At 42.3% G+C, this 13,687-nt stretch overlaps 1 protein-coding gene across 2 annotated transcripts in view; it reads right to left on the reverse strand.

The window, feature by feature from the left end:
- Nucleotides 1-13,687, reverse strand: part of BACH2 (BTB domain and CNC homolog 2) — a 302,749-nt gene that overhangs the window by 25,492 nt on the left and 263,570 nt on the right. The window lies entirely within an intron of this gene.

Genomic DNA, 13,687 nt, shown 5'->3' on the forward strand with positions numbered 1-13,687 from the left:
ATATGCGTGCCTCTGTTTCTGTCTTGCTGTGCAGGAGTTAAAAACAGGTAAAAATTGAAGCAAATTGCGGGGGAAGAGACTGACACCTGTCAAAGACGACTAATTACATTGTAATGTTAAAAGAAAAGTTCTGTCTCAAGAAAAAAGTTGGGCAGAATACATTACATTCAGATTACTACACATTTAGAAATTCTTCTATTTTCCAAGTTCTGACCATGGTAATCACTTTATGGGCTCCGTCTCACGAGCGTATAACATGGCCGATTGCTATGAAATAAAACATCGCATAGCACTCGGCCCAGTGTTATTCTACGGGGCAGCTCAGATCAGCCATTATTTTCTGATGCCGATTCAGCATGAGAGAACAATCACCGCATGCTGCGCTTGCATTCGAGAATCGGATAATACACACCCATACAAGTCTATGGGTGCTTGTGAAACATCTGACTGCACTCAGATGTCATCCCAGTGCAGTCCGATTACCGCAGAGACTGACAATGGAGGAAATGAAGAAATTACTCTCTCTGTCTCCTCCGCACCTATGCTGCCCTTTTCTCATGAGAGAGGATCAGAGCACAGTGTGACTCCAGCTTAATAAAAGTACTCCATGCTCTCAAATAAACATACCATTCACTGACTTTTAGTTAATGTACAGTTTGTGCTATACAATACTCAGATGCCATATGTACAAGGTAGGACAGATCCATATGGATTTGTATGACACACGAGTTATATGGCAGTATAGCGAAGGTTCCAAACACTTCTATGGATACTGCAATGGTGAGACATGTCATTGATGTGATCCCATTTACACGATATGGTTAAAAACTGCATTTGTTAGGCTATGCGCACATGAAGCATTTTTGCTGCGTTTCCACGGCGGTTTTTCTGCCGTGTAAACGCAGCGAAAACGCTTGACAATTGGTCTGCCAGCTAGTGCAATGGTAATCCTGATGTGCTATGCACATGATGCAGAAATTTCCGCTCACGATTACCATTGTGGAAAAAACCGCAGCATGTCCATTCTTTGCGCAGTTCCGCTGCGAATTCGTGCCCATTGACTTGAATTGAACCGCAGCAAATCCACAGGTATAATATGTATACCTGCGGATTTGCTGCGTTTCAATTAAAGCCAATGGGAGCAAATTCGCTGTGGAAATGCGCTGCGGGCGATACCCAGGTCGGCAGAGGAGGACTACTACTCCTCTCATCTGACCACCACTCCCTCTGATAACAGCGAGAGCGGCGCGACTGGGGGGAGCAGTTGTCTCCTCAGCCGAGCCGGCGTGCCCGTGGTTAAAAAAAAGTAAAAAAAAAAACAAAAAAACCCAAAACACTACACTCACCTGTCCGTCGCCCCTGCTGTCGTCCTAGTCCTGGTCCCTGGCGATGTCTTCAGCCCAGCAGCCGGCAGTACACTGCTGGGAGCACGCTCGCTCCCAGCAGTGTACTGCACTGCCAGGACCTGCGGTTATGTGAGCGATCAGCTGATCGCTCACGTGACCTCACTGTGGGAACATTCTGAAGAATATTCCCACCAGTACTGGTGATGAGCTCACTGGGGCTGATCAGCTGATCTTCAGCTGATGAACCCCAGTGACCTCACTCCAGCAGCTATGTATACTGACAGGAGTGATTTTATACTCCTGTCAGTATACATTGCTGTCTTCTACAGCAGTGACATCAGTGGGGCAGGGAGGGACAATCATTGGCGGTAATCGTGGACTGCGTCGTGACAGCGGACAGGTGAGGGATATGGTTGTTTGTTTTTTTACTTTTTTTTCAGAAGATCGAAGGCTTCGGGGACTGACAGTGCAATAAAAAGGTTTTATTTCATTAAAATACTTTATTCTGGCCGTGTATTTATTGAAAAGGCGGTGATAACTTTACTACGCAGTTAGTAATGGGGGCGTCTTATAGATGACCTCTATTGCTAACCTGGCATTCACGTCAGCCACCAATACAAGGCTGACGTGAACCTCAACCCCATTACCCCACTCGCAACCGCTACAGGGCAGTGGGAAGAGCGGAGGCTAAGCGCCAGATTTGGCGCATCTTATGGATGCGCCATTTCTGGGACTGCTGAGGGGTGATATTAATAGCCGCAGAGGGGGCTAGTATTCATGGCCCCTTCCCTGGCTATTAATATCAGCCTGCAGCTGTCTGTTTAACCTTTTCTGGTTAGATTTTATAGGGGGACCTCACGTCAATTTTTTTCTGGGGTCCCTTTGTAATCTATGAAGTAAAGGCTAAACAAACAGCTGTGGGCTGATATTAATAGCCAGGGAACATTGTTGGCTAATGGCCCCTTCCCCGGCTACTAATATCAGCCCCCAACGGTCGGCTTTCCCTCTGCTGGTTCTAAAAATGATGCGGGAATGCCATTTTTTTTTTTTACATTTTAGGCTCTGTGCCCACGATCCGGACGTAGCAGCGCTTTGGATGCATATTTTTGCTGCATCCAAAAGGTTGCATTCTATTGAACACAGGTAAATCCACATGTGTTCACTGAACCATGCGCATTTACCGCATTCAATACATTCTAGTGGTCAAATTTCTGTTGCTGAGACTAGCGACTCCGCAAGAGAATTTGACATGTGCGGTCCTGAAAGACGCGCCGCATGTCAGTGTCCACGGGTGATTCGCAGCCTCTGATGCACACATAGTGGACATGGGATTTCTACAAATCCCATCCACTATGCTGTAACATCTGGATGCTGCGGGTTTGACGCTGTATAAACATGCAGCATCAAACGTGCAGCGGCTCCTGATCGTGGCCATGTACCCAAACTCACCCGCAGCATGTCAATTTCTGTAGCTGAGACTAGCGACTACGCAAGATAATTTGACATGCTGCGGTCCTGAAAGACGCGCTGCATGTCAGTGTCTGCAGGTGATCCGCAGCCTCTGATGCACGCATAGTGGACATGGGATTTCTAGAGATCCCATCCACTATGCTGTAACATCAGGACGCTGCGGGTTTGACGCTGCATAAGCACACAGCGTCAAACCTACAGCGGCTCCTGACTGTGGCCATGTACCCAAACTCACCCGCAGCATATCAATTTCTGTAGCACACACGCTAGTGTCTGCTACAGATTTTGTCCGATTGAAGTGTCATTATATGAGGTGGATTCACATGTACAGACAACAGAAGTGCAGCATTAGAACACAGCGTTTTGGACGCAGCAAAAATATGCTGTGTTCAAAGCGCTGCTGTGTGCTGATTGGGGGGAGATGAAGAGGCTAACGAAACAGCTGTGAGCTGTTAATAATGGCCAGGGACCATGTTTGCCTAATGGCACCTTCCTAGGCTAAAAATAGTAGCTCACAGCTGCCCCAGCAATTACATGAATAGAAATGCTAATGAGATTCAGTGAATGGGATCAGCTGACACCTAGCTCTTTTGTTTGGTGATGACAAGGTGTCAATCAGACCCTTTCATCACAAAACCTAATTAAAGTGAAGTAAAGAGTTAAATAAACACACAGACTAAACACTTTATTTGAAATACAACACACATTCTTTAATCATTTAAATTAACCAATATACTCACCTCAGTTCTGACGGTAATCCAAGGGTTTAAGCAATGTCCCACCAAATAACTTTATTTAGCTCCAAAAAGCATTCATTGATGTCCAAAAACGCTTCAAAAACCGCATCAAAAGCATGTCAAAATCGCGGCAAAACCGCAATGATTTTTCTGCAGCGTTTTTCCTGCCAAGGAGATGCAGAAACGCTCAGGAAATTTTTGCTTCAAATCCTGAACGTGCACACATAGCCTTAAAGAGGTTTTCCACTACTAATTTAACCCCCTTTCATATGTCCTAACTCTTCTAATAATCAGTTTTCTGATATGCTTTTTTTCCTGCCCTCCCTCCTTTTAGCTCACCTCTGTGGGGAACACATAGTCTTCTGTTGTGATGCAGCCACTGCTACTTCCGATCTGGGGACTGGAATTGGACGAACAGAGCAGAACAAGTCATTGATGGGAGTGGGGCTACCTCTGTGAGTGACAGCAATCTGAGCATGCATGCTCAGATCAGACTTTTCACTCCCTTTTCTGCTTGAATCATACTTTGGAGTGCTGTCCCTTCAGCTGATAATCTCTGCGATGTGGTGATCATTAGAAAGTATATCATAGGGCTTGTCAGCTGAAGAGACGGCACTTCAAAGCATCAGCAGAGTCAGTCTGCACCACGCATGACCAAGCTTAGATCAGACTTCTCTCTCCTCTCTGCTTGAAACCTGCTTTGGAGTGCTGTTCCTTCTGCTGACAATCTCTGCGATGTGCTGATCATTAGAAAGTATATCACAGGGCTCGTCAGCTGAAGGGACGGCACTTCAAAACATCAGCAGAGTCAGTCTGCACCACGTATGACCAAGCTCACATCAGGCTTCACTCTCCTCCTCTGCTTGGATCTTGCTGAAGCTTTGACATTTTTCCAGTCTGATTTCAATGAGGAAACCACAATATGAACCATAATTACCAATGCTTCTCATGTTTTTATTGTTGTACCACAATGTGGTTTTTACAAAGAAACTCTTGTAAGAATCACTTTTGCTACAACTTATGTGTATGTTCCTAATTTCTTGTAGTGCAGTAGTGGCATAGCTTTCTGCCACACCATTACCATCCTGTGTGAATGTGACCTAAATCCTCCCACTCACTAATACGGACAGGGAACATTCACAGAAAATGTGCAGCAGAATACAGTAACATGATCTAAACTAATCTCATTCATATGCTGAAAAACTTTTCCACTTAGAAATAGTCTGGCAATAAGGACTTTTCACTCTCAGATTTTTCCCATTAAGTTAAATAAATAAGTCAAAAACAGCAACAGACTCAAATTGGTGTGGACTTTGCAATGAAGTACCTGAGGATTGGCAACTAAATCTGCTGGTGTCATATGCATAGTGGTATGGTAGTACTCAACTTTCACCACTAGAGGGCAGCAATGGCAAATGTTAGAACAATTCAGGGATTGATTTGAATTATGATCACGCACAAAGAGTGAAACTTTGTCTATAACTTCCCCAGCCTGCATGTACAGAAAAACTAAAGCCTCCCCATTCACTTTAGATAGTTATCAGATGGTAGCTATCTCTTTGACTCATACACAGGAGTTCTCAGCTGAGAGAGAACAGAGAGTCACTGCCAGACATCCACTTAGAGAACAAAAGGATCGTCAGTCCGATATCGGACATTTTCAATGCCTCTGCCCTTCGACCTCATCTATCAGAGGACAGTCGGGAAGTCCCTATACACATTAGACAGTTGCTGAACTCGTCAATATCAGATGTTTTGGCCAATGTAAGTCTAATGTGTATGGGACCTTAATAACATAAGCCAATAGAGGTATATGACATGTTTTTTTTCTTTAGGCAAAGCATCATGGCTCTACTAAGTCTTCCAAAAACATACAATATACACCTATAAACCCTGGGGGGAAACCAAAAACAATAACTCAATTAATTAATATAAAATCATATGCACAGAATGCACATTCAGACTTGTATGCAATTTAACAGAACATGATCAGTAATCTCCAGTGTGTGATGTATGTGTTTGTCTTTTTTAGATACTAAGACAAAAGGATTTTATATAACCCATATAAAGGATAATGCATGTAAAGTTAATTTGAGGATAGGCTGTGTAAGGGACAAAGCGCACAAACATAGGGTGATACCCCAATGAGGGAGATAAAATAAATGTTATTTTTTCCAATTTTCTAGAGCAGCATTGCAATTCAAATTTCATATATTTCATGTTTACATGCTTCAGCTTTAAAAAAAATACAGAGTGCAACTTTTTTTTTAACTATTTGTTAGTTATGTATGGTGATGACTACTCTTAGTATGCACCTGTACACACCAGTTTTCTGTTTGGAAGTGTCTTTTGTTATTTGTATACATAGGCTCTCTGACTCTGACTCTCAGCCTCTGGGTGTTTTAATCACATCAGGATCTACCTACCCATATAAATGTAGGCTATCAGCCCAGGAGAGAAATCACATTAGGATATGTTCCCAGTATAAGAAGATGGCCTTGGCCCTGGCTGCTGGGCATGCATAAATTGGCCAAATTATGTGCTAAGTATCTTCGTTTTTTCCTATTTTCTAGATAAGTAATGCTATTCAAATTTCATATATTTCATGTTTACATTCTTCAGCTTTAAAAAAAACACAGAGTGCAACTTTATTTGTTAACTGCTGATGTTATGCTGGCTGTCCAACTGCGGGGAGCCGGCTGTCAATCAGCATGACGTTGGCATTCATGCCCTTTTTGACAAAGCAGACCGGAAGAGGACGAGCTGCTCTGTTGATGTGAAGCAGCAGAATCGCTGGGAAGAGCGGTCTGTGATCGCTCTGAGCCAGAGGTGTGTAGAACAGGAGGTAGGCAGTTAGCAACTGGCTTCCTATCAGTTAACCCCATGAGAAAATATAAAATCAGCCTAGATTATCCCATTAAACCAAGTACCTCCTCCAGTTGGTGCTGCTCCACTGTTTCTGGGACAGTTTTTCTTTTTGTTCTGTGCCCCTGCGTTCAAAAGTTATGTCCCCAATAATAACGGTGGAATTTTTTTTTGTAACCAACTGGGCGTAGACTTCAGAACTTCTCTGCTGGCGTTTGCTTTTTCTCTTCTATGAAGCTGGCCAAACAAAACGTGGCTGCGTCCATTGAAAAGTTTTGTGATAGGCTATGTGCCCACGATGCAGAAATGCTCCGGATTTTTCCTGAGCCTTTCTGCATCTCCCTGGCAGAAAAAACACATGCGGATTGTACACGCGGATTTTACATGCATTTTTCCTGCCAGGGACAAGCGGATGTGAAGCGTTCTTCACATGCAATTCCGCATGCGGGTTGTCAAGTGCTTTCCAAGCGATTTTAGCATCACTTGGAAAGTGCTCGTCAACTTGGTCACACTATATAAATTCATGCAAACGGCATGGATTTATATAGTGTGACCATAAAGAATGGTAAAAAATAAATATATACTTACCCTCTGATGGCCCCCGGTGTCCTTGTCTTGGCTTGCCGGCAGCTCACGGTAGACTAAAGGACCTGCTGACGTCAGCGGTCGCGTGACCCGTCACATGACTAAATGACGTCACCGCAGGTCCTTTTAGTCTACCGCGAGCTGCCGGCAAGCCGAGACAAGGACACCGGGGGCCATCGGAAGATAAGTATAATATTTATTTTTTATTTTATTCTTTTTTTACAGGTACTATGGTACCCGGGTCCGGAGGAGAGTCTCCTCTTCTTCAAACCCGGGTACCATCCGCACATTGAAACGCATGTTATCCGCATGTACAGATCCAGCGATGCGGATGACATGCGTTCCAATGCAAGTCAATGGCGGTGAAAACGCCGCGTTTCCACAAAATAATTGGTAGTGCTGCAGATTTTTCCGCAATGATAATCCAAAGCGGAAATTTCCGCAGTATGTGCATAGCACATGTGGATTATCATTGGGGAACATTGCAGACCTTCTACCAATCGTTTTTTAAGCATTTCTGCAGCGGAATTGCCGCTGCGGAAACGCTTAAAAAACGCATAGTGGGCACACAGCCATATACGCCCAGTTGGTTAAAGAGAAAATTTGCACCTTTTGTTACTGGGGGCATGAAAAATGGAACGGTGGGGCACAGAAAAAAAGAAAAACTGTTCCAGAATCATTGTAGCATCATAAATTGAAAGATATACTCCTTTTAAATTAAAAAAATCAAATGAAAGGTCCTCTTTAATGGTATTTGTCATCTGTATTTATGAGGGTAGCTCTCCCTTCTCACTGGTGACCGATAAGTACACAGATATGAAGCAACCTGTCACTGGGAGAAAAGTGCTCTTCCACAGTTGCATTAAATAAGTGGGAATCTTACCATCTTTTCTACTTTTGTGTACCTGCCATAGAATTACATCTCTTGCCTTTTAAGTAATATCTAAAAAAACATACAAGGTGTAGTATATTGTTTTATTTGTGGGATCCTCAAATATTGAAAAGATGAAGCTATACTTTAGTGTAAGCATATAGCAATGTGTACTGCCCAAACTTATGCCAAAAGGACATTATTTTGAAAAATGCTGGGTTAATTACAATATTTCATATACACTGAAAGTACATTAGAAATGCAGTGAACAATTGCTAAATCATCTTTTCACTTGTCTGGAGCCTTCTGCTATGATGATTACACCACACCTATATTGCAGAGTGACCTGGATTCCATCCTGTCTTATAAAGTGGAAGAATATAAGAAAGCACATTTTTCCAAGAAAATTGTATTATACATTGTTATTGTTACTTTCTCACTTGCTTTTATTAACCCTAAAATTATACCACGTGGACTGCCACTTTGGAGTTTGCAGTGTGTGCTTAAAGAAGACCTTTCACTGGATTTTTTTCTAGACTTAAACTGAGTTGTTTCACTAATTGCCACTGCTCTACTGATTCTGGAACAATCTATTTTTTTCTGTGCCTCTCTGTTGAAAAGTTATGCCCCTGGTAATAAAGAGAGTCCATTAACCACATTTCCCTTCCAGCAGATGGTCATATACCATAAAACTTCTCTGTGGGTGTTTACTTTTTCATCTCTATGATTCTGGCCAAGCAAAACATGTTTGAGTCATAGAATGGGAAAAGCAAATGTCGAAAGAGGTTCACAGCTGCAGCCTGGCTCAGTGTGTTCTTGTGAAAACTCCAGTCTTCAGGCCCCTTCCTACTTTTGGCATGCCAGCGCACAGGAGTGTAGCAGCCCTGGAGAGTAAGAGCTCAAGAGAGCACAAGTGAGCAGCAGTGCTGGAGAGCTAGAGCACAGTGCATCACCTGTAACATAGTCAAGTTTGACTCTTAAGCACTGCTGCTCTCCAGCGCTGCTGCTCTCTTGAGCTCTTACTCTCCAGCGCTGCAGCTCTACTATGCTCCATTGCTCCAATAGTAGGAAGGCGTGAGGTGATTTTGGAGTTCTCAACGTGGTCACGAAAAACAAATCTCGTTTCATGAGAATATTCTGAGCCAGGCTACAGCTGTGACCTTTTCTGTGGGAGTTTATTTTTTCCGCTCTATGAAGTGGCTATGTTTTGATTGGCCAGCTCTATAGAGGAAAAAAGGCAAACTCCCACAGCGTAGTTTAATGGTATACGCCCATTATAAACTTAGCAAATTGGGCTCTCCTTATCATTGGAGGGCATAACTTTGAAACAGAGGCGAACAGAAAAAAAAACTTCAGGATCAGCTGAGAGCACAAATTGAAGGAGGTTCTCAGTTTAAATAAAAAAAATAAATCTATTTTTAATGTACTTACCTGAGTCCTTAGTTCTCAGGACAAATGGCTTATCTCACTTAGAAATATATTTATACGGAAGTATAATCACTCCATACATTCTTTATATGATTTTTGAAAAAGTTTTCAATCATGCAAGAAATTTCATGCGGAGAATACACCTTTCACATGGAAGCTGTGTAGATATACTGACATTTAGGAGAATAACTCAGCCTAGACACAGCAATTTTACTGTATAAAGAAATGCTGCGGTATACAGTTGTACGTAGCTCAGTAGACTACCATCAGCTTCATACTTGGAAATCTTTACCCTCCAGAGACCAGGCAATGGAGTAGTACTGGCAATGGTATCTTGTGCATACAACATATCATAGGATAGACTTTGGCCCCAACAGCACTGTGTAAAGTCTACTCTTTGCTCCATTTCACACAACCCGTCTGCAACAGACTTTGTACCTTTGAAATATGGGATATCAGCTCCATCAGACACCCAAATAAACACAGTGCATTGCACTTTAAACAGCTAAACGCAGATTTGATGATGTGGACATCGAGTGCATACACAGATAGCGAATTGTTTGGCAACGTTCTGATAAGTACTGGCTTCCTCTTTTAACCATAACCTTAACCTTTTAGTTATCCTGCCAACAGATCTCTATGACAGCTTGCTTATTAGGCGGGGAGGAAGAGTTGCATTTTCAATGGCACCATTTTGGGGTATCATATTTTATTAAGAACTTTTACTAACCCTTCTGCGTTTCTTTTTTGCATTCTTGATTTATACCTTTTACTGTGCAGCATAAATACTGTGCTACTTTAATTCTAGGGATCGTTTCAATCATGACAATGCCAAATATGTACCGTAGATTTTTCACATTACATGGAAACAAATTGTTTTTATGGTGTCATATTGAAAGAGCCGTAACATTTGTATTACTATTAATACAGTTTTATGGTTTCTTGTTTTTTTTGTGAGACAAGTTCATTTTTATCAGAATTGCTTTGGAAACATATCGGTTATTTTTATTTTTTTTTAGGAGGGAAGGTGAAGTGGGAAGGATAAGCAATTTACAAGTCTATTTTTTATTAGTTTTTTCTGTCACACAAGGTGTGGCCATAATATACGCTTTGGCATGGCCTTATAGGAATACAGCCATTGCAGGAATGATGTCTTTTGTATTTTTTCCACAGCATCTGAGGCAGGGATGGGGAACCTGAGGCCCGAGGGCCATTTACAGCCCTCAAAGACCTTTTTTCTGGTTCTTGGCTGATTCCTGGGGACCACAGCTGCTGTGTTTTGATGGCCACTGGCCTGTTAATTTCTTCTTGCTCTGTGAGCATACGCACGCGGCATTCATCACTGAATGGTGAGGCGCATGCAATGAAAGATTATGTCCTGACACCAGTGCCAGAGTCAAGACTTACTTTGTGGGCGAAGTTAGCATATGATTTCTACGGCCCCTGAAGGATGGTATAAATCTCTAAATAGTCCTTGGCGGAAAGAAGGTTTTTCACCCCTGATCTAAGAGATTAAATGGGCATTTTCAGAGCTATCTCCAATTCCAGTCATTACATCAGGATATGGGTATCAGCACCTGTATCATCCATTGGGCGTGCAACCCATTAAGCCTGTTTGGGTCTTAATAATCAAAACATTAAGGCTATGTTCCCACGATGAGTTTTTGACCCTGCGTATTTTTGGTGCAGCAACAACGCAATGTCTTACAGTTCCGGCAAAGTGGATGGGATTTATATAAATCTCATGCCCACTGTGCTTCTTTTTAACGCAGTGCAAACAGACCTGCAGTGCGTGTTTCAAATGTGCCTCATGTCAATTTCTCTTGCGGGTACGCTGAGTTTTCTGTGCAGAATTTCCCCATAGACTTACATTTGGTGCGGAAATTCCACAGGTAAAAAACGCACATGTGTTTTAAGTGAGTTTCCATGGCGGAAACACATTAAAGACGCATGTAATCTGCACCTAAGTATGTCACTAAAGTTTTGTCAAAGCCAAATACCCAGGAGCATCAAAAACAAGACCGCTTTATTTAAAGCATGACACACCAAACAGATACAAAAACCACAGCATCAAAAACGCGATGAAAAAATTCAAGTAACCTAAATTAAGTAATAGGTGCAGAAATGATGCAGAAATTCTGCAACATCAAAAACGCACTAAAAGCTCAACATGGGAATGTAGCCTAAATGTCCAAGATTGGAGTTTTCTCTGATCCAGGCTGTGGATTGGAAATCTGTTTTAAGAACAAGAGAAGCTTGTCCTTAGAGCAGGATCACACAGTCAAGCGCCAAAACTCCATTACTGTAGTTACCGACTGAGTCCTTGCACTACCTGCCATCAAAAGACCATGAGAGACTGTTAAAAGGTTAATAGAGCAGGGATGTTAAACTCAAACACACAGAGAGCCAAAAAGAAAAACTTGGACATAGTTGCGGGCCAACCAGTATACAGTATAATGTGCCGGACATAGTCCTCCATACAGAATAATGGCCCCGACATAGTCCTCTATACAGTATAATGGGCCCCACATAGTCCTACATACAGAATAATGGGTCCGACATAGTCCTCCATACATAATAATGGGCCCCACATAGTCCTCCATACAGTATAATAGTCCCCACATAGTCCTCCATACAGAATAATGGGCCCACATAGTCCTCCATACAGTATAATAGTCCCCACATAGTCCTCCATACAGAATAATGGGCCCCACATAGTCCTCATACAGAATAATGGGCCCCATATAGGGGTGGCGGTTCTGGAGTCGCGGGGCCAAATATAATCAATCATACTGCAGGCCAGATTTGACCCACGGGCCAGATTTTGACATGTATGCAATGTAGCAATATGCATTCAACTTTTCAGACGCCCTCTGATGGTATAACGGCTGAACTTTTTATTGTCGCTTTCCCCAGAATAACTACCTGTGACCAGAACTACCTTGCCTTTACATATATAAACAGCATATGCAATGGATACATGAAGTCACTGACCGTCTCTCAGAAGGAGGCCATTAGAACATTCAGTGTATGTAGTAAATAATAAGTGGACACTTACTGTGCACAGCCCGACCTGGAAGCTTTCATGCTAATCTAATGTCTTGTGATTTAAAAGAGAACCTGTCACATGGACAAATGCTATTAACCTGCAGATGTAGGGTTAATCTGCAGGTTAATAGTGTTCTGATCCTGCCCGGCGCCGTCACTTAGACACCCGCTGCCAGGAGAAAAATAACTTTATTCCTCTCAGCAGCATTCGTGTTTCAGTCATAAATGTGGCGCGAGCGCTGGTTTAGTCACCATTCTGTGTGTAGAGAGCATTGGCACTGACTGACAGCAGCTCAGCTGTTAGTCAGTGCCGTGGGCGTGGCTGCAGCTGGCGCTCTCAATACACTGCGCCAGCGCCACACCCGTAACTGAACCTGGAACACTAGCAGCAGGAATAAAGTTAATTTCCTCCTGGCAGCGGGGGTCTAAGTGCAGGTGCTGGGCAGGTTTAGAACACCATTAAGCTGCAGATTAACCCCAGATCTGCAGATTGATAGCATTTTTTCATGTGACAGGTTCCCTTTAAAGTGGCAATGAAAACGTACAAACTACATACAACCATTAAATTATTCATTGCATCACTGGCCCGCAGCTTGGATTGCATAGTGTAATCTGCTTTTAATGCAACATTTTTTAGGAAATATATAGTTTGTCCTTATGTACACCCCAAGAAAATAATGCATTTGTTACAGTAAAGCACATGTTCTGAGCTCATGTGGCTGAGGCTCAGAAATAGTAGACTAGACTCTAATTTAATTTAATGGCCTATAAAAAAAAAAAGACATGGGCCAAATACTGTCTAACAAACCAAATAATTAATTGTGAACAGTTGCACTTCCCTGTCTGTTCACTTCAGTTTTGGCTTGTTTTTTTCTTATGTGGGGGCAGCAAAATCTGCTATTCTTTTGGCTGCTGGAGAGTATTGTGTCTGAACACTGAGCGTAAAGACAAAAACATTACTTTAAGTACAAGTAGCCAATAGTCAATCATCACAAACATGTATAATAGATTTGTAGAAGGGAGTTTTAACCTTTAGATTGAATTTTAAGTGTTGGCTTGTGGATAAACGCCTTCGAAAAATGTGTTGTTACTTCCCTCTGTGCTTATAAGGAGAGTGAGCTGTTAAAGTGATTTTATTCAAGAAAATTTAACACAAACTTATGGCATATATACCTATCTATGAAGAAGAAACTATAAAAGGGCAAGAACCTGCTGAGATGTGCCATGGTGCAGACGAAAACCCTAATGGCCGTTAACAAATAAAAAAAAAAGTTTAACAATCAACCTGAATAACATAGCAACTAGCATTCCCAAGTGGTTTTCTGACACATTACGGC

Source organism: Phyllobates terribilis, unplaced genomic scaffold (genome assembly GCF_046119375.1).
Source record: "Phyllobates terribilis strain yellow unplaced genomic scaffold, ASM4611937v1 Scaffold_3__8_contigs__length_932513732, whole genome shotgun sequence".
In the NCBI taxonomy this organism is placed as follows: domain Eukaryota; kingdom Metazoa; phylum Chordata; class Amphibia; order Anura; family Dendrobatidae; genus Phyllobates; species Phyllobates terribilis.